Below are 22365 nucleotides of genomic sequence, written 5' to 3'. Positions count from 1 at the left end.
GGAATAAAACAAGAAAGGCAACACGGCATGAAAGAAAACACAAAAGCTTTGGAGTGCTTCCAATTCCACCACACAGTAGCTGAGAAAATTGGGAAAGTCACAATTTCTCTGGACCTCAGTAAGACATTATCACATACCTCACAAAGCTATAGTCACAATGTAGGGCCCAAAAGTGACACTCAACTATTATTATTTCCCCAACTCACCTGAAAGAAACTAGTTGCTAGCACTGTAATTTTGGGGTCATATAAGAAAATAAGACTCACAGACCTCTTCTCTGAGGTACATAAGCACATTCTCTCCTACTTAGTTAGAAAACAAATAGAATCCTTGACTCTTCTCTTTCTATGAAGCCTACAGCCATTTAATTACGAAACCATGGCATCCTCTTCTCTCTAGATTTCATTCTTTTATCTCTATAACCTAATCCAAGCCACCATCTCTCACCTACGCTGTAGCAACTGTTTCCTAACTTGTCTTAAAATCCTTCAATGACTTTCCAAACCCTTCGATCTAACTGAACCTTGCCTACCTTTGAGGCCCATCTTCCACTTACCACGTTAGTTTTCTGCTCCAGCCACACTCAACTCCCAGTTTTTTTGAGCCTTACAGTATAGACTCCTGTCTAGAACAGGTTTCTCTGTCCTTCCACCTGGCTTAGACATCACTTTTTCCTTTGCCCTTCAGATCCCAATTTAGGCATCACCTGCCCGAGGAAGGTGTGACCTTACCAAGTCCAGAGTAGGTATTCCACCATGCTCACCTTTACTCTCGATTACCATAATGCTTCTTGAGCTAGGTGTACTTTGCATTACTAGAATGCAAGTCCTATGACAGCAAGGTTGCCGTCTACAGTTTTCACTGCTTAATTCCCAGACATATGCCTAGTGTCTAATATATATTCAGCAATACTGAATGAATAAATGAATGATTACAATTAAGCAAAAAGCTTAGCTGACTGAATGCAAAATTTTACATATAATATTTTCTTCACATAAAAAATATTTTTAAATACGTTTTTAAATTTTAAAGAAAATTACAGATATAAACAAATGCAATTCTTCGTAATGACTATGGGAAAAAAGGACTTAGGCACACATGTACTTTCTACAAATTTAATGGTTAAGACCAAATATAATCAAAAGGAGCCAGACCACTACCTCAGAAGGAATGGTGCTCCTAATGTTGTAAAATTCTTAAATCTCCTAAACTGGAAAAAGCAGAAAAGGTACGCAGAATGTAAATTACAAACATTATAGACAAATCATGTACTGGAGTGAAAATAGTTAGAAACTGGGCTTTTACCACCCTTCCCCCACCCGAAGAATGTCAGACACACTCCATGGAAATGCTGCTCACTCCAAACAGCTCGCCAAGTGAAGGTTATTCTGAAATACTTCAAATTCCTTAAGTGTCAGGACTGCAGACTGGGGGGAGAAAATGTTCCAAGCAGAGACTAATGGACAGAGGGTACAAATGAAATGAGCCTTGGTGCACAATGACTATCTAAGGAAGTCTAGACTGAAAGCTAAATATATTTGTTCTGAAGTCATTAACCTAGCTTCGGTTTCTGAAATATGTTAAAAATACTTAACATATTTTATAAATCTAACGTATAAATGATAAAATTTGTTATTAAAGATAATTTCCTTTGTCTAGTTTAGGATATATAACATTTCAGATTTAGTTTTTGTGTTTTTAATTTTTTTATACCAACGATTTTATTCCTTATCATGTGTTTGTTGCCTATGCTAACAAAAATACAAGTTACGCCAACTCAGAATTTTTATTATCACCCTTTTAATTCTGTTCATATTTTAACAGAGCAACTTTAATCCAGTGATCAAAGCTTCATTAGCTTGTAAACAAACTGTTTCTCAGGTAAACTGAATGGCCCCGTATCAGGATCTTAAGCAAATAAATAAGTACAAAAAAGGCAGAGATTATAAATTAGGGCAGACAAATCTGTATCTAGCCCCACGCCGGTAAAGAGCATTCTATCAATATAGTGAAATGCTAATCTCCTAATTAACAACCTAATTAGGTAATTATGGCTTTGCAGAGGGATGCCGAAATGAAATATGACAACATGGTCACCTCTTTATATGGCACCTGTGGGCCTTTTCAGCTGTCACTGAAAAGAGTGCAATATCAATTTGAACAGATGACAAAGTGCTGTCATTTTTCATTCTGATAATATACAGAATGCTTTGGACAGAAGCAGTTTACAAAAAGAAACATCTTGCCTGGTATTTTCCTAATTTAAATATGCTCAAATACTTTGTTAAAATTTTTGCACACTTCTTTATATTGTATACAGAAGTACCAAGCACATTAGAAAAAAAATACCCAACTGGCCATCATGTTTAACTGCACATACTGAAACAATTGCAATTTCAATTATAAAGTATATGACAATCAGAAAAGTAAAAGGCACCAATTCATAATGACTTTTAATAATCATACTTTTTGAATATTGTTACAGAAAAATTAAAATTTGAACTTTGATCTTTATTTTTTTCTTTCCAAAAAAAAAAAAAGTGAGAGAAATTCCCACTTCTCATTTTCCACACCAAAAAAAGTACGTTTCAATATCTAAGCATTCAACTCACCAAAAAAGGTCTATGGCCAGCCTCGCAGAGACAGGAGTATACTTTCTCTGAAAAAGACCTGTCACACAGTTTACTTACTGTCCCACTGGCCACCGAAGAGGTGATGGCACTGGGTCACGGGTACCACCAACATGAATACACAAAACTGTCTTAAATAGAATTTTGAGGGGAGGAGAGGAAGGCTAGCCTGGGAACCTCAACATCATTTATGTAGAGATACGTGAAACCAAATTCGAAGCATCAAACAAGAGAAGTAAAAACTAACTTGAAAATATAATCTATTTATAACTTCAGATCATATGCATTAGTGAAAACCTTTCTGGTCAAAATGCTGTTCACTGGCTCTACTCATATTTTTTAATACCAAGTTTAAACTAAAATGAATTTTTTATTAAAAAATAATTCATGTTTATCAGAGAATATATTGGAAAACAGAAAAGCAAAGACCTATCATCTTACTATCTGTTTTTTTTCTTATGTTTGACATAATTGGGATCATACTTTACATAGTTTTATATCCTTTTTTCACTTCATGTTACATAAGCAGATTAATGTGTCACTAAAATTCTTCTAAAACACCTTAAATGACTGCACAATATTTCCATAATTTCTCTAAACTCTTTGTTACTTTGTTTCTAATTTTTGCTATTATAAGTACTGCTGCAGTGAACAACTGTCAGCATGAATATCTTTCTACATCTGATTATTTCTTTATCAACAATCCCTAGAAATAAAATCACAAACTCAAAAGGCATGCATGACTTATTTTTTTAAGGCTTGTGATAAATACTGTCAAAATTTTTTCCGGGAAAGTTTTACCAATTTATATTCCTACTAGCAATATGAGTGACCATCTCACTACCAACCTCTGCCCGGAAGGAGTATTATTAGAGTTCTATTAAATCCCTAAAATTCATATCATAAGATTATGCCTGTAACCAAATACTTTCACAACGTAATCAATAAAAAGTGTCTGCAGGCATTATGTTTAAATAAGAAGGGTAGTGTTTGATGACTGTCCCAAAACAAAGACCAGTTCCAATATCCAAATCCAGAGCGGCATGGAACAGTGACAAAAGCACTATTCAGAGGGAACAAACCCAAGGGTTCAAATCTTACCTTTGCCATTACTGGTAGTTCTCTACTTTGAATCACTTCTCTAGGCTTCAGTTTCAGAATTTCTATGAGGATAAGAGAACATAATACTCCTTGTTCTAACCACTTTGACAGGTAGTCATGAACACAAAAAAATAAAAATAAAATGGTGATATAAGCAATTGAAGATGTTTACTGTTATTTAACAGATCAATTCATTTAATAGCCTAAAAATAGCATACTGAAACCCTTTTCTCCACAGTGCAGTTGGAAGGCGTGCTAAGGTAATGCACAAAGAACCAGAAATTAACGAGACTGATTTCATGATCCAGACAGGAAAATGAGTCTCACTCCTTCAACATTCACTCCATATAATCATTTCTATTACATTACACTAACATTCGAATGTCTTGTGCACCTGAATGCTGGTACCCACATCTCTCCAAAAGCATCTCTCTAGAAGCATCATGGTACTATTGACATAAGTTACTTCATTTAATCCTCACAAGTAGTGTATAAGATTGGCAGTATTGTCCTCATTCTGCAGACAGTCCAGGTCGCACAGCTAATAACTGACGGAGCTAGTATTCAAATCCAGGTGGGTGTGACTTTAAAGCCTCACCTCGTATTACTTCAAGATTCAAGTCTGCACCTGTTAGTCTCTTTTATGTCAGCAACTAAAGTTCAGATTAAAAATTTACTTTGTTTTAAAAAAAACCATTCCTTCAAACAATTTTCTACCAATTTCTCTGCTGAAACTACTTATTTATAACACAGTACCTTAAAATGAGTCTACGGGGAACTAAAAAATGTTATTGTTTGGAATTGTAAAATTCAGTCCATTTTGTCTGCATCAATAATAAAAGCAGATTCATAAAAGTATACTCAAGTACAGGATATGAATCTAACACTGCATATATTTTCGGGTATATGTGACATAATATTCAATTTATTTCACAAGTGATTACTATAATTTAATTCCAATAGTTATCCTAATACCTTCTTGATATTTCCAGAATTTAAATTTTGTTTTTTAAGTGGTTTCTCTCATTTTTCTCACTTTCAATTACTTAAAACTGTTTCCTTCTTTGGGCTCAAATTTTGTGTTTCCCATATTAAATCTATTTCCCCAATATATCCAGACTGCTGCCAACCAGAGTTAATAAATTTTGAATGACTGTTCAGAATTTATTTTCTTCATTTTTATATTCTATGTTATTTCCTTATACAACAGAGCATGAATGAAAACGAGTATCTAGAAGACCAATATTTCTTCAATTTTCACCTTGTAGAAGCTGGGTATTAAAATAAAAATAAATTAAACTCTTGGGCTGGGAACTCCCTGACCATATTTCTCTCACTGTGCTGGGTGTTTCTATGCCCCCTTTCAATCTTGCGTATATATAGTCAACAAAACACTGTGCGCATTTGGGGAGCACCTGACCTGTCAAGATCCTTTCCCAGAAGAGGTAATGAACAAAGAACAGAGGGAAGAGCCGAGCAGTGGCTCCATACCTGTCATCAAGGGAGGAGGAGCATTTTAGATTTGAACCATTCTCTCCTGGAGTCTGCCAGTAATCGGCTGTGCGGCTTTAAGCATGTCAATTAGAATCAGAAAGCTTGGCATCCTGAAAAGACCTCATTGAATTGAGCTCCTCATTATCATCCAGATGGGAGAAAAAAGATGCAGATTTGTAAGTGACTTGACCAAAATCAAAAGGCTCTTAGCGGCATAGCTATATTCAGAATTCAGGTCCCTCTCAATCTAGTGCACTTTCACTGGGTGCCAATTTCTTTATCCCAGGAGATTATGATTACCCCTCTTGTTCACTTCATGGCATTATAGAAAGGACCAAAAGGGACAAGAGACTTAATAGTATTTAAAGTATTAAGAATGCAAAGATATTACAAGGTCATCTCCTTATCAAACCCTTCCCTCCTGAAATTTAGCCTGATTATTTAATAAAAGCATTTGCCTGCCACTTCCCCAAAGACATCAGTATGAGTCAATCACAACACCCCCTCACTGTGATCAATAATCACAACCTGTGCTGTACCTCCTACTTTGAACAGTGGGTACCAAAATTTCAGCGATAAAGTAGATCAGAATTCACAATCAGGCAGCCTGGGACAGTACACAGTCCACAACTGCACTTTGGTCTACGTGATAATTTTTACATGGGAAATTTAAAACTAAATACATTAAAATCCAGATTTCCAGCATCTCTTAAAAACAACCAAACAAGCCAGGGACAGTGGGCCTTTCTCACATAGCAACAAGCAGCTGGAGGTGAGCAGAAAAAGATAACCTTCAGATTGGTCATATGCCCTCCAGTTCACTAAGGTCTGTTCTACTCTTTATACTCCATCACGGGCATTTGAGTTGAAGACCCCCGAGGCAGATGCTCAAAAGAGAACAAAGTTAATAAATATTTGGTTACTCTTTTTGGGGCAATTTTTTCTGGCGTTATCACTCACTAGCTGTGTGACTCTTGGGTAACAACTAAGCCCTAGGCTACTCATGTGTTAAATGGGGTAATAGCACCTATCTCATAGAATCATGGAGATTAAATAAAGTATTTAAAACACTTAACACTGACCAAAACATAAGTGCTCAATTATTTTAAATTTAATACAAGTTGAGTCAAATCTTCTCAAAAACTTCAAACATAGAAAACATAAGGTCAGGGCACTTCCCATGGGGAAAAAACAAAATGTGACAGAATTCTATGTCATATAATAATTTGGTATCTATTGCTATGTCCTTAACAATAAGGCCTACATATCAGTATAACAGATTTCCAACAAATTCTCTGTGCCTGAAGTATTTATGAATCCACTGAAATATAACAGTTTCTAAAGTCTACAGTTATGAGTCAACAAGCAAACTCCCGACTAAAATACACACACACACACACACACACACACACACACACACATATATACATATATACATTTAACATGACAGACAAGGCAATGAGCTTCTTGAGTACGGGGACCATGTTCATTCTTCATTATCCCTACTGCCTAGCACAGTGACAGGCACAAAAAACCTAAGGCTCAAGGCTAGCTCCTCCCCGAAGCCATTCCAGAGGGTCCCGGTCCACATCACAAAGAAGAAACAACATGACTGGTACGGAAGAGTACAGACACCAAAGTCTAGCAGATAATTCCCTCCACTTATAGCTCCGACAGCTGCATAAACTCGAAGAATTTATTTAACCTCTCTGTGGTCTAGTTTCCTCATCTGTAAAATCGGGACGCTAATATACACCTTTCTATACAGAAATAAATGAGGTACTATGTGATAACAGAATGCTGGCACATAGTAAGTGCTCATTTGCAACCATCATCAGTGTTCCCTTCTCGGTGCTCCTTGGTACCCTGTGGGAACTGCTATCTTAGTAAATACAATACTTTACTACAGTTCACCTGCATACAAATGTCTTCTCACTGGAATGTCAAGAACCTCAGGGTGAGGATCTGGTTTTATTCCTCTTTGCAGCCCCAGAGTCTAACATCTCCCCTGCCACTGCTGAATGAATCACAGATCTTCAAAGTATTTACTAACTGGAAAAGCTGTAAGAAAAAACTGTAATTTACCTCTCTTCCCTGACACCCAAGCCCTCACTGACACTGACCCCTACTGACTCTCCAACTTTACCTCCCAGTATCCCCACTAAAAAGAAGCAATGGCTTGCTTTCTTCAGACTGGTCTACTCACCACTCTAAAACCATGTCACAGTCATTGCACCTTTGCATCTTATACTATCACTTCAGGGACCTTAGCATGCATCAGGCCCGTTATCCACATTAGCTTAATATTCACAGCACTCCATTAGATCCACATTACCCCTCCCATTCCAAGCCATACTTGAGGAAAATAGTGCTTAGAATTAGGGAACATGCCAAAGGTCACATATCTAGAAAGAGAAGAAATCAGGAATTGAATACAGAGTTCATGGTTATTCTCTACAGAATGTCTTCCCCACTCACATTCAAAGCTGAGGTGACCCACCTACCACCTTCTTGCCTTGAAAGATTATGGTCTTCGTGACATTTAAAGGACCATTTGTACCATTAATTTTGACATTCACATTTTTTTCTCTTGTATACTTGTTTTAATATGTACTTGATAGAGCTATGGTGTGAGAAAGAAGGCAAAACAATAATGGAAAAAGCACAGATGTAGGCATCAGGCAGATCTGGGTTTGAATCCTGGCCCTGTCTCGTACCAGCTGTGTAATTTATCAAGTCTTCCTATCTGTAAATTGAGGTTAAAATGATTAAACAAGAAAAACCTACATATAATACGCAGTACACAGTAAATAATAAAGTTTAGTTAACCGCGCATTATGAAGCATTACCTGGCCATAGCACACGTCTCAAAAGTTAATGGCCCACTCCTCTCCTGTGCTACTATATCACAGAAAGAACTCTCATGCAGTGTACTTATCATTGTGTTGTAATTACTTCCTTATCTCTCTTACTAAATTGAGCTCCCTGCAGCAAGGACTGAGTCTTATTTATCACTACGATGTCTGGCATGGTATCTGGCATAAACCCATACCTAGTAAATGTTTGCTAAGTGAAGTAACTGAAGATATAATAAAGAGTGCTTATAGGATTCTGGAAAAGCAATAATTTCTAGCTGGGGTTTTCCTGAATTGGTTGAGGGAAGCCAATTTCAACTGGGCCCTGGGTAACAACAGCTCATAGGTGGAAACAGAGAAGGAGAAACCTTCCAGCAGGGAGAATGTCCTACAGAAAACAAGGGACAAAGAGTAAAGAATAAGGGTAGAGTAATTTAGGAAGGAAGTCTTTTCAAGGACAGCTGGAAAGTTAGTCAGGTGACAGATCAGGAGGTGGAGAGAAATGCGAGTTCAGTATGGCACCAGAGTAGCTGACAGTAGGTATGAGCACAAAGTTGAATGGGAAAGGGGCCACCAGCACACCTCATAGGCCCCAGCAAGCCTGCAACTGAGCAAACTGAAAAAGATGAAAACAATTATCAATGTTTCATCAATAACTTTCAACGTTTCACTGAGCACCCTCTGTGGGCTCATAGTAGATGAGGAATAAAACATGGTGACCCCTTTTCCTTCTCTAATGGGTTTTTAAATTAGGAAGCCACCCCCTTTGCTCGTCAAAAACAGAACGGAGAATGTCAGCTTTGGGACGCGATTCCATAGTGTAGGGGCTAGCACGTCTGCTTTAAACGCAGAAGGTCCCTGGGTTCGCGCCCCAGTGGAGCCAAGGTCTTCTAAGCAGGGTCGGTCCTGGTTAGTACTTGGATGGGAAACCACCTAGGAAGACCAGGTGCTGTAGGCATAAATAATAATAAAAAGAATGTTGGCTTTGTTTTAACTGTATGTAAACACCTGTCTCCATTTGACGGTTCACACTTGGGGAAATCTCGGACTTTGCTGGTTTTGGTTTACATGATGCTTCGCAAAGCGCCAAGTACTGTGATAGACTTCAAAACTACTTGCGTTCATTCAGAATGAAATTTTAACCAATTGCTGTCAACTTTTGGGCCTCTGGTTAAAGTAATAATCCTGTTTTAAACTACAATCATTTTTTTCAGCCTTAAACAGATCTAGAAGACTACTTGCCACTCCCATAAATAAGAAGCTGAATCAAAGTTATAGCAGCACTACAGCCAGATAAAAGTAGTTCTGCGAGGCTATTTACCCTTTTAGGGCAATGGAGAGAAAGGCTGCTAGGAAACAGGTACCACACAGGCATACTTCAAAAAGTTGATTTTCACGTTATGCAGATTAGGACAACTAGTACGTTGCCGAGTGCAGGGCCAGAAACTGCCAGAACCAACAGTACTCTCCTCTTTCCCACCCACCTCTAACCCCACCCCACACTCCCAGGTCCACCAGCTTCTCCTCCCACAAATCACACAACCAGCTAACTGTCAGGCTCACAAACAGCAGCCTCCAGTTCTGAAAAGAGCCAGGAAACGGATGCTCACGGGATACCTGAGCAAGAGCCAGACAGGGTGCTCGCTAGGCAGAGCCGAGAGCAGAGGTGTGAGGGGGGCCGCCAAGCTCCTCGGGTGGAGAGCAAGTGAGTGAGCTAGCGGCTGGGGCAACCTTTACCTGAAGGTGCTGTCACACTACGGGCCGGATCGGGCCCGGGACACGTTCTTTGCGGGAAAGCTTGACTCCCCCGCGCCTCCCGGCCCCTACCCCGACCTCCGCGCTCCCGGAATCCTCGGGGTCTAGCGCTCCTCCCGGCCGGCTCAGCTGCCGCTTTCCGGGCTCGCCCCCATACTCCCGTTGCTCGTCGCCACCCGCCAGCCGATTAGCAGCCTCGCTGCTCCGAGTCGCACTACGACCCGGAACCGCACCCCACGCACCGGAAGTCCCGGACCGGGAAGGAGCCGCTGGCTGGGGACGTTGTGCGCAAGCCCCAGAGCCGAGAGCAAGGAGCGAAGCCTTCCCGGGGGGCGGGGCTAAAGGGAGACGGTGCGCATGCGTGCTATTCCCCTCTGCCCCCGGGAAGGCCTTGGGTCAGAGACTATCTGGGAGTCTGGCGAGATACGTCTACCCCCGGAGTTACCTTAGGCGGAAATCAACATTAACGCTCTCTTTCAAATCTCCTCTTTTCTCCCTGTTTCCACGGAAAAAAAAAAACAAATTCATCCAGAAATGATTGATGAGGCCTCTTTGCCTCTGGGTCAGAAAGATCTGGGTTCAAATGCCAACTCTAACTTGCTGTGTATCCTTGGGACATCTGCGTTCTCTGACCCTTGGTTTTCCCATCTATACAATAGCTCCAATTTCAGAGTATTGATGTGAGAAATGAATGGGATGATGCTCTAAAAACACTCAATACAGTGCCTGACACAATAAACGCCTAGTAAATATTAGTTATTACTCTTACTATCTGTAATATGGAAGTGATAATTATCTTCCTCAAGAACTGCAGAGACGTTTCCATGAGATGAGGACTGCCATAGAACAGGAGCTCATTTTTTTGCGCGGGTCTCTCTCAGCGGGAATCAGTGGGGGAAGCCTGTGAAGAGTAAAGAAATCAAGCAATGCAATGATATATCTCTCCTACCTGAGAGTTAGTTCTGCAAGTGTCTCTCAAAAACGCACCTTAGCAAAAGGAAAACAAAAAAGTCAAGGCTGAATTTCACCCCGGGGGCTCCTTACCCAGTACTAAAGTCACCAACAAATACATCACCCCCATGTTCAAATATATGATTGATCTCGGCTCATGGATGGGGGGACACACCTTAAACATCCAAATGCACTCTTGCGCATACACCACGATAGTACCGTCAGAGGCCTGTCAGAGGCGCTGTGCCAAAGCAAACGATGTAAACGAGGTCAGATATTCTGCTTTCCGAAATCACCAGGTTATAGGACTCGTCCTAAATATTAATCTTCATTTTCACTTCTCTCTTGAGCTCCAATCTGAACCACAGCTACCTGAGTGTTCCTTGGACACAGGAAACTCAACTCACCTAAAATTGAAATCAACTGAAAACATGTTAATTAAGCACCTATGGGTTTTAAGGCTCAAATATCCACTCAAAAGTCCGAACCAACCTTATTTGGTTGCTATAAGGATTAAATGAGCTAATACTTATAATCCACATAAGAAATTGGCATATTGCTATTTATTTACTAACATTTACATAAAATGCTTACCATTATTACTACACCTCAGTCAATAAGCAGAATACTTATTGAGTGCCTACAGATTATGCTTATCCTAGGCATTCAAGATTCAGTGGTGAAAAAGCCAGACAGGGACTCTACCCTCATGAAGCTTATAATCGTTCGACTATGAATTTGAAATAGTCCCTACGGCAAGTTGGAGTGCAGAGAAATATGGCAAAATTTCAAAGACTATGTTCAGGGCCCCATTAAGAATGAAGACTGAATTTATGGTGATACTAATATAATGGTTTGTGTGACTTGTCTATAGTTAGTTTGAACAGTCAAGATACAGGCATGTAAAGAGTGAAAAGCTGCATTCATCCAAGTAAGGAGTTTTGCCGGCCAGGTGTGATTGGATCAAGGAGTTTAAGATCTCAGTTTTTAAGAGTGCTCAAAACAAAGGGCCACAGAATGGATCCTGGATAGGTAAGAGAATTCCAGAAAGGTTTGTTCCAGCGGCCTGAAGGTCCTGGAACAGGTATGATGGAAGTCACTGATAGAGCAAGGCAGAAAGACAGAGGTTATCCTCAGAGATAGATGTCTTAATGAATAACCTTCAGACAAAGAGCCATGTGAAAGTAGGGTCCCAGCTGAAGTGGATGGAGGAAAAAAGTTATTGGCAATGAGATGGTCAAGGGACTGAGATGCCACGTGGACCTCAAAAGCTCCCAGGATGATGGATGGAGATGGGGTGAATGAGAAACTGGGGTGTTTCCTAAGCCATTCTGCCACTGAGGGTGGTAGGTAGATGAGGAGAGAGGACAGGCCAACTGCATGTCTTAGCCTCCAGGGAGTAGGAGTTGTATCAGACAGTAGAACTGGCATTAAAAAGCAAAGCATACATTGACCTGTCTCTCAACCCAGGAGCGCATGGGAGTAGGACCGTGACAGCTGACACACAGAGAAAAATTATGTTTTTATAGCACCTTGATAGTACTGGGCCAGCGGCTGACTGGGGGACTCCAGCAGACATGAGGGCAGAGGGACTAATACCTCAGAATACCTATGACAATCAGGTTTCACAGACTTTGGCTCTGTGGAATTTGGAAAGAAGGCTATGGAAAGGGATGGAGGTGTCTTTTCTTCTGGTCACTTAGAACACGGCCTGGCACAAAACGGGCAACAAGAATCGGGGTCCTTTATGCATTTGCTTTCCTCAATTCCTGCTCAACCTAAATTGCCCTTTCCCTCTACGCTCCGTAAATTCCTATTCCTCTTCTTCGCCTTCTTCTTTAGTGGCTTCAAATAACCACCATTTATTACTTCTCAAGATTTTGTGGATCGGTGGGTGGTTTTTCTTCCAGTCTTGCCTTTCAGTCAGATGGCAGCTATTGCGGTTGGGCAGTCTAAGATGCCTGAAGATGCTGGCAAGGGCACCTTGGTTTTTCTCCTTGTTACCTCTCCAGTGGCTATCTTAGGTGCCTACAAAACATAGTGGCAATATTCTAAAAGAATAAGCCCCAATGTGCTTTTAAAAATATTTTGATTTTACATCTATATGAATATACATATATACACCATTTTAACTGTTTCTAAATATATTCTTGCCATCCTTGAAGATCCAATCTATTATTGCTTTCTCCAGGAAGCCTTCTGAGATCACCTCTTCCTAACAGGCCACTTGAAGAGCTTCGTTCTCTGTGTTCAGCATTTCTCACAATTTCTCTTGTTCTTTCAATACGCATCGGTTTCCCTGACAATATATAAGGAAAGGGATGACTTTTATTTCTTTTTATATGCCAAAAGCTTAAAACACCATAAACGCTTTGGTAAAATGCACGTTAAATGAAAAGGTGCTCAAAACGTGCACTTGAAATGAAGCAATTGAAAATCTCATTTTGTATGAGCAGAATTCGCATGTGGAAAATATCACTTTGTGAAATCTATGATAACAAGCTGAGAGTAAACATAATAAGATGAAAGTAACCCTCTTTCAAGCCCTGCCAGAGCTGTGGGAAAGTGGAGGCACCTTCGAGTTTCTCCGCAAATGTGTGTTCTTAATATTTTATATGTGTGAATACGTTTCCCTGCTATTTTCCCAATTTTGGTTTCCTCTCCATTTGAAATATACTTTTTCTCTCCCACAGGGAAAACACAGGCATTTATACGCCTATGGTACAAAGTATTTTCAGAGCAATAGTAAATCAGGTGTCAAAAATCCATTTAAACTATTTTAAAGAAGCCCCCAAGAAGTGTATAATTTCAAAGTATTATAAAAGATATTATAATGTTGCTTATAATGAGGTGAGTTTGGTGGGTGGAAGGCAAGCACAAAATTAACCAACCAGAAAATCTTAAACATAACACTTTGCAGATATTATTTAAATAAAGATCAGTTCTGGGGTCTTGGCAGAGATTCACTGAGCTTTGTTCTGTCGTTTTTGTGCTGAATAGTCTGGTAAGTATCCCTTTTTTAGACACTTAGAGTGAAAAAGAACATCTGCCTGGTATTATTTAGTATCTCTTCCCCAAATCCAGGCCCTATAACCATCTTCTAATAGTATCTTATTTTGTTTTAAAGGTAGCCAGTACTGTGGGTGCCGACTCCTAAATTAATTGATGTTAACTGGACTTAGGATGTAAAAAACCAGGCTCGTATGTTTTGTCGAATGCAACTTCTAAGAATGCATAATTAACAGTGTCTCCATTAATATACAGTATGTTCAACAGTGAGACACCACTATCATAAATAAAGGTAGACATGGATAAATTTATAATTAAAAATGCATTAGAAATTACAAGCATAATTTATTTACTAATGTGCACTGGAATAAATTTTATGTGTAATATTTTAAAACAGGGCATTAATAAATAATAGTGAACATAAAATATTTTTGCAGCTAAAAATATTTCAATAAATATTAGTAAGTTAAATGTGCTGCAGAGTTATAATTGCTATGAAGTAAAGTTTATAGACTACAATCGCAATGTAGAGGACTGTTTCTTGGCTGTATTCAAAGTAAGACAAACAAATAATTGTCTTTCTTCTAAGCTAACAAGTAAGGTAATTCAAAATAGTACCTGCAAATATTTTAGGAATAAAGGCTTAGGACATCCAAATAGTGAATAACTGACCATTGACTGAGACAACCAAGATCCTTCTGATCAGGTGCTATTACAGGTTAGTGCATTCAATTCTTATCCACCTGTTTGTTTGGCCCACAATAATTTGGAGCAATTCACCCAGCGGAGCATCCTCATAGGTCTTTTTTGAAACTTTCACTTAAAAATTGACCTTAGCTTGCACTGCTGTATCAAAGGCAAACAATTCCTAGGCGCAGGCACTGTTCTCAGTGCTCACGTATTATACTGACTCCATGCTTTTTTACCACTTCACTTTACTAACTCTATTATTTTAATCTTATATTTATTTTGCGTGTTCACGCCACGTATTTTCAACGAGACTGTTAAGTCCTACAATACACAGCAATATTTGTTTGTTCGATGCCTCCGAAAAGGGAGCTATGTTTATATGTAGAGTGTTTTGTTTTTCCAGGTAGGGCCATAGTCGATTAATAGCAATGAATGGCATCCATCATTAATTGAGCATTATATTTTAACCTGGCACAGATATGCCTAATGGCTTTATAAACCCAATCTAATTTAATTCTCACAACAATCCAGTAAATAGATATTGATTGTTATTATTCCCATTTAACAAATAAGGAAACAGCCTCAAAAAGGTGAAGTCACTTGCTCAAGATCAGACAACTAGTAACTGGCTGACTTGGAAACCCCAAGCTCTACACTCCCCCCAGTAATAATTGGCAGCCTCCGTTCCTCCAATAACTATGTCCTTTCTCTAAATCACGTTGCCATCCAGCGTTTCACAATCCTTGCAGCTGGGTTCCCCTCCCCCATCGATATCTAATCTAAGTCCCTCCTGCTCCCATTTAAGATAATTCCCTCACGTCCTGTCCTTAGTAGACAAGAACTGCTGTTGAAAACACACGAGCAATATCCCTTTAGATATTTGAAGATGGCTATTAAATTCTCCTTAACCTTCTTTTCTCCATGATACTGTATTAGTAACCTCAATTCCTTTAGCCTTTCCTCAGAGGGACTCTTTCTAAAGCATCCCACTCCTTGAGCCACACACCTAGGGAATGCTTTCAGGTTTTCCATATCTTAATTCATTATCATCACTTCAGAGAGCATTTATTAAGCACCCACATGTGCACGTGACCTGTGCTGGAATTTACACAAGCCGGGAAAGCAAAAGTTGGCCTCACTCTAAGGAGATGTCTGGGTTTCCAAACGGGTTTTTTTTTTTTTTTTTTTCAAATCCTTCCTGTGATTCCATCGCCTTCCAACCTCATCCACCTCATTGAGAGACGATTTACTAAACTAGACGTAACCTGAGGCAGAGACATATTTCAGTCATCATAGCATCCCTAATGACTGGCATAATAGGAACAAATAGTATTTGCTCATTAAATATTTGTATGACAGTGAATAAGGATTGTCATTTGATAATCTGTCTTAGACTAACATACTTCCACACAAGTTGGGTGACTCTAGTTAGATTAATTAATTTCTGCATTGATGGTCCAGAATACTTGTAACATGTGCTCAATAAATATTTCCTGAATGAAAACTAAATGAGGTAAGTAGTTGTTGAAAGAATGTGTAAATACTATCACTCAAATGACAGAGCAAAAATAGTGCCTAGAACAATGATGAACAAATGCTAGCTCAGAAGTAAAAACAAAAACCAAAAAACAAAAAAACAAAACCACCGATAACCTGAAGGCTGAAACCAGCCCACGTAGTGTTGGCTTGCTGAGGACTTCTTCAGCTTCTCTGGAAAAAAATTGGAAAGATGTGGCAACATTGGATCCACAGCCTACTTATCAAACAACCAGGTGAGTAGTAGCTGCCCACCTACCGGATGGTGGATGTGATGAAGGCCAGGTGGCAGCCACCATTCATCAGGACACTTGCCCTGTAGCTTGCTGCACTCATTTGCAAGACCTCCCTGGCCCTAAAGTTCTTGAGTTTGAGCCCCTGGTCTGGTTTTAGGAAATAGCCTATGAACGAACTTCCACTTTTACATAGTGGGATACTGATGATGAGGAGGAAGATTGAAGATGGAAGTCTCAGAACCTGCTTCACCTGGGAGAAGCTGTTCTATCCAAGCACTGAAGAGAGTGTACAATTTCCAGCAAAAGCCGAGGATTATATGGAAGAAAGAGGTTCTAGGAACTAAGGAGGCGGGGGGTGGGGGACTGTAAGTTATTTATTTTTGTATTTCCCAGTTCTTTGACAAAATCGCAGCACAAAATGTTGCTTTGAATGGAATAAATTAAGTCTAGCTTCAGTTCAGCTGTGACCCTGGTAGAGTCACATTACTTCTCTTTGTCTCAGTTTCCCCATTCATAGAGTGAAAATAATAACATTTACCTGGCAGGGGCATGGGATGCCATATCATGAATTCTAAAATGTTCTAAATATGTATGCTGCAAAAGATGAAAAATCTGCTTCTCAAAGATATTTATAATTCTTTTCTCAATAAAGTAGATAAGTTTTTTGAAATATATGTTTGTCCTTCAGACCCAATAATAGTGATTTCGAATGAAGTAATTTTCATTTTGGATAAAAAAGAAAATTCATAGACTTTTTTTTGTTTTTTTTTTGAAAAATAAACTTGCTTGCCACAGTGCCAAGATCTTGGTTTCTTGCGCCATTCTCCAATTAAAGGAACCAGGGCTCCTTGGAGAAATGTCTCATTCTAGAGCTGGGACAGGAAATATACACGATAAACCGGAAGCGTCTCGTAATGCTAGAAAGTAAGGAAGGGGTTGAAAAAAACAAACAAATCTATATTGATGGGGGGGTACATTAAAGGGACACTGTAGCCAATGAAATGGCAGTGGCCAAAGCTGAAAAATTTGAGCAACAAAATAGAGTAGTATTGGATTATAACTCGACGTATAAAATAAATATCTGCTACCTCAGCCAGTTGATCAAGAATAATATCAACCGCAATAAGTGATGTTGCTAGTATGATATGATGTGATGAAAATGGCACTGTACCCCTGTGGTCTTCCCCCGCAAACTCCTAACCCCAACCTAACTGTGAGGAGAACATCAGATAGATCTCAACTGAGGGGAATCCTCCAGAAGACTTGACCAGTTACTCCTCAAACTGTTAAGGTCATCAAGAACCAGGAATTCTGAGGAACTGTCCCAGTGAAGAGGAGCCTAAGGGGACAGGACTATCAAATGTATGTGGTATCCTGGATGGGATCCTGGAACAGAAAAAGGTGTTAAGTAAAGGAAATCTGAATAAATTATAGACATTAGCTAATAAACTAAACCATTTACTAATGAACTCAACTCAAATTTAGTCGTTTCATTAATTATAACAAATGTACTATAGTAATGTAAGATGTTAATAATAGGGGATGCTGAGTACAGGGCCTATGGAGACTTCCTGTACTATCGTCTCAATTTTTCCATAAATATAAAACTGTTCTAAAAAATAAATTATATTAAACATTATTTTAAAAATTTCTTATCATTAACTTAAAAGCTCCTGCTTCCATTAAAAACTGAGTTGGATCTCTAAGAAGTTACACAGGGATAGAAAACACATATTACAGGATGATAAAAGGAATTTGAAAAGTAACATATAGAGTATGACAGCATTCAATAAAAATACACACATGTATGCATATATCGGTACATCTACACTCTACCGATGCTTTGGCAGAGGCCTGTAGACATTCACAAAGAACTGTAGTAACCGTCCCTAGGGAGGGACTGGGGGTACAGATGTATGGTTAAGGAGGACTTGCACTTTATCTCTGTAGTTGAGAAAATACTTCAGAGAGGACATAGCCCAGTATTACTTGCATAATCATAAAACTGATACGAACATAAACAAACTTTTAAAATGAAAACCTACTGTCTTCTTTAGTCACAGAAACAGTTCCCAACTCCCTAATATTGATCCCAGACTTTGTGCCTTAGGCTCTCCTCTCAGGGTCAGCAATATGACCCTAACTCAGATCTCAACTGGTCATGGCTTCTGTCCATCCTCCTTAACCTTTGCTGTAAAGATTCCAGGATGTTTTGCATGATTGATGTAAAAAACCTACTATGAAAGCTTCACCTAGAACTCAGTGAAAGTTTTACAAATGATCAGCTACCTAGAGTTTTTCATATTTTCCTTCCCTTGCTTCCTGGCTTAAGGGGTTGACAAGAGTTTCTGATCCAAGAATGGTAATACTACTGTTGGCCAACACTTATTTATCCAACCAAATTTATTGAGCACCTGGCCAGGCATGGTGTCTAGGTGCTAGGGATAGAATCCGTGAACAAAACAGACAAAACTCCTGGAACTTACATTGTAGTGCAGGGAGAATGCCAATATTGGAAAAAAATTGTAAATAATACCTAAAATAAGTGAGTAGTATGAACTATGGAGAAAAACAAAACAGGAAGTGCTGGGCTGAGTTACGATTTTATGTAGGTAAGTTGGTCAGAGGTGGCTCACTGGTGACATTTGAGCAGAAATGTAGCTGCCTGGAGAACGATAAATCCTTAGCGAAGTTCTTTTTGAGTATGGTGTCTTTGAATTCTTATCATTGCTCTAGGAGGTAAGTATTCTAATGATTCTCATCTTACAGATGAGGAAGCTGAGGTTTGGAGTAGGGTAGCAATCTGCCCCAATTCACAGCTGGTAAGGGCAGAGCTGGATTTGAACCCTCTGAGCATGGGCTCTTAACCACCACTCTGCTGTAATAGGTTAACTTTTTTTGTAAGCACTGATGTGGCAGCGGTTTAATCCCATCTCTCTCATACTCTCTAAATGAACATTGCCTTCCCTCCAGCTGGTGCTGCACAAGCTGAGGTCCGCGAGCATGTTCAGTGTCACTGTCCCCAAGGCAGACTCATCTTTCCTGTTTGCCCTTTCTCCTCTGCTTTTTTTCTCCTGACTTCTGGCAAGCTCCTTCAAATGACAACCCCTTTTAGACTCGCTCTTCTAGTCTCCCTCTGCCCTCCAACCTCACACATAAAAACCCAACCCTAGCCAGAGCCCCACCACAGCCCCATGGGATTCACCCCAGCCTGGCCTGCCCCTCCTTCCTGGTGGGGATGAGAGTGGGGAAATCAGACAACTCAGCTGTGACAACCTAAGAATAATTCAGTTTAATGTTTTGACCCACATTGGGAAAAGCAAGTTGGTTCTCTGAAGTGGCGAGGTCATTAAAAACTGAAAAAGCATGAACACATTTAATGTTAATTCTTCCATGTTTTCAATTCTGGGTGAAACATTGGTCATGCAGGCCATTGCAAATTACCTTTCAGAAGCCAGAAGGCAGCATGGAAGAAGCATGCTGCTTGGAGGACAAAGGAAACAATGCCTGCAGAGGACACTCTGGAAGGGAGAAAGGGCATAAAGAATCGGATCTTCATTATCACCAAGAAAATGGTGCAGTTTAGATTTGCTGCATACAAGATGCTATAAAAACGGAATAGGAGTTTAACATTTGGCTTAGAATTTCCTCCTTGCTTTTATGGAATGCTGAAATCATTGTTTGCATGCACCATCTCCTGTCATGCTAACGCTAACCCTAAGCAGTAGCTACTAGAATTGTACCCACTTTTCAGAGATGAACTGAGGCTTAGAGAAGTGAAGTAAATTGGTCGAGGTCACTTGCAGAGCAGGGATTTAAACTCAGGTGTGCCCAAAGCTCCACCTCTTAACCACAATACACACCTGTCTGTCCTATATGAAGACCTTGTGAAAGCCAGGTGGGAAAGAAGGTTAAACAGCAAGAAGTTATGCTAAGCACTGCATATGAAACATCCCCTAAAAAGACAGACCTTCTTGAGTGGAAATACTCATCCTCCCCTCCTCCTTTTTAGGTCCTTAACAGAATCCCCAGAGTAAAGTGGTTTCTAACTGGAAGGCGTTGATGGTAAACCACAAAACACTTAAGTCACTACCAAGGCTATATTTTATTTTGCTTCAATTTTTCTCATTTGATACAGATTACTTTATTATCTTATTCCAAAATTAAAATTTTATTTTTCTCAAAGTAATTGTGCCTGGAGAGTAAAGGTAAACTAATACTAAAAGGCCTATAACAAAAAGCTCTTATGTTGTATTTCTGTTACTTTCTTCTCCCTAATTCTGGGCCTCAGGGGATATAATTTGGCTATGAAGTCATGAAATTTTTTAAAGGCCCTGTTTAGTCTCTATTTGTTTTGGGTTGTGGGTTTTTTAAAAATGAAAGTTGTGATAATTCATTCTACAATATTTCTTTTAAGATGCATAATTACTGCCAGAGGAACATGAAAATGCACCATCTCATGCCAACATCTTTTTTTTTTTGGTAATGAAAATGTTATTTTTTAAATCAAAGTTATACATAAGATTTGGTTAATAAGCCAAATAGTTCTAGCTACAAGTCTGGTGTCTGCTACCTCACAGCAGATCTGTCCTCAATAAATGAGGGAAAATCGCAACCATTTTGCACTGCTGTGAAGATCCCCGTGGTGTGTGATCGCTCGGCAGCATCTGCTTCTTACCCTCTCGGATACAAAGCGGGCAGAGTCAACTTTATAAATCCTATTACAAAAATGGGCATCTTTCCCCAAAGTGTGCATAAGAATGCACGCTTTCTTAGAACGTCTGAGTTGAGTGATAAGATACCAAATGAAACACATTTCTTATTTCTTGCCGTTTGAATAGGGTAGGAGAATGCATTTGCTTTTTCAGCTGGATCCTAAAACGGGGCCAAATCCCTAACTATGGAAATGCGCACACGTCCCACAATGCGAGTTGACATGAAAGACTTTGCTTCCTCTTGAACAAGAAGCCCCCAAAGCCTTTCATTGCATGATTGAAGGTGCCAGGGCTCTTCCGTCTCTGGATAATATGTGATGCTTTGCATCGTGAGGGCTGTACAGGGTGCGCGCGAGCTCTGCTCAGCGCAAAATCTCCGCGGCTGCCCGGAGGATCTTCCTAATCTGGACGCATTTGATCCGACAATGGCACCATTTTAGTGACTGGGCTATTGTTCTAAAAAAGTGCTAAAGGTCTTTAGGGTGATTTTTGTTTCTCTGATTTTATGATCTGAATATTCATTTTTAGTCGCCATTATCTAAGTATACAAGATATGGTATAGGATCTGATTCATTTTGAAATTAATTGCATTGTAAATCACACATATTTCCATAGAATGCACTTACTCATCATTAGCATACGAGAGTTTCCAGTAAAATAGCTTTAGTATTATTTTTATTATTAACATATTTACACTGTCACTCCAGCCCCGCACTCTTTGTGAATCTGTTTTTAAAATAAATATGACCTGATACCAGAGTGATTGGTGCAATAAAAATGCATGATGTGGAATTAATCAAACATGGTAGGGTTCAATTTATAAGGGACACATTAAGAAAAATTATTTCTTGTTCGGGTATGCCATTCTAGTGAATCAAACAGAGCTGCATATATTTCAGCAAGATACATGTAAAATCCATTCGTTCAACAAACATTTATTATGCATTTACTGTGTGCATCACAGGGGATAAAAATCAAGCTGAGCAAACAAGAAATTCACACATGAAACAACTGAGGACCGTAAGCAGCTGAATAATTGTGGAACATACGTTGCATATCCAAGGATTCCAGAAACAAAAGCTGAAGTAGCAGCAGTGTAGTGCCCTGGTTGAGGGTGTGGGCCTCTGGATTTATTTCAGTTTTTTTCAGGAAGTGGCCATTAATTTTTGAGTGAAAAAATGAGAGCAGAGAAGCATAATTCATTGTGAAGATAGGTTTTATATTCTGTATATGTGGAGGAAATAAATTTCTAATGCAATAAAATAAAGAGAATGGAAAAAAAGAAAAAAAAAAACCAGCTCGGTCTTTAGAGTCAGAAAGACATGGGTTCAAATCCCAGTTCTACTATTTACTAGCTGGATGACCTTGGGCAGAGTCTCTCATTCTGTGGAAG

The 22365-nt window shown here is 39.4% G+C and overlaps 1 protein-coding gene across 7 annotated transcripts in view; it reads right to left on the bottom strand.

Moving 5' to 3' along the window:
• Positions 1-22365, bottom strand: part of MAPKAP1 (mitogen-activated protein kinase associated protein 1) — a 238846-nt gene that overhangs the window by 197578 nt on the left and 18903 nt on the right. Inside the window, exons 1-2 of one of the 7 annotated variants that reach the window (XM_023533071.1) lie at positions 9818-10068; positions 3732-3793 (exon numbers count right to left, since the gene is read on the bottom strand). The exons of 1 other annotated variant lie outside the window; for it this stretch is intronic. The gene's annotated coding sequence lies outside the window, so the exon portion shown is untranslated. Of the gene's footprint in view, positions 1-3731; positions 3794-9817; positions 10082-22365 lie in introns of those variants that run through there. 5 more of the 7 variants (XM_023533067.1, XM_023533070.1, XM_023533069.1 and 2 more) reach the window with 5 other exon arrangements.

Source organism: Pteropus vampyrus, unplaced genomic scaffold, assembly GCF_000151845.1.
Source record: "Pteropus vampyrus isolate Shadow unplaced genomic scaffold, Pvam_2.0 Scaffold95, whole genome shotgun sequence".
NCBI classification, from domain to species: domain Eukaryota; kingdom Metazoa; phylum Chordata; class Mammalia; order Chiroptera; family Pteropodidae; genus Pteropus; species Pteropus vampyrus.
The sequence above is the reverse complement of the archived record's forward strand: the minus strand, read 5'-3'. Positions and strand labels throughout refer to the sequence as shown.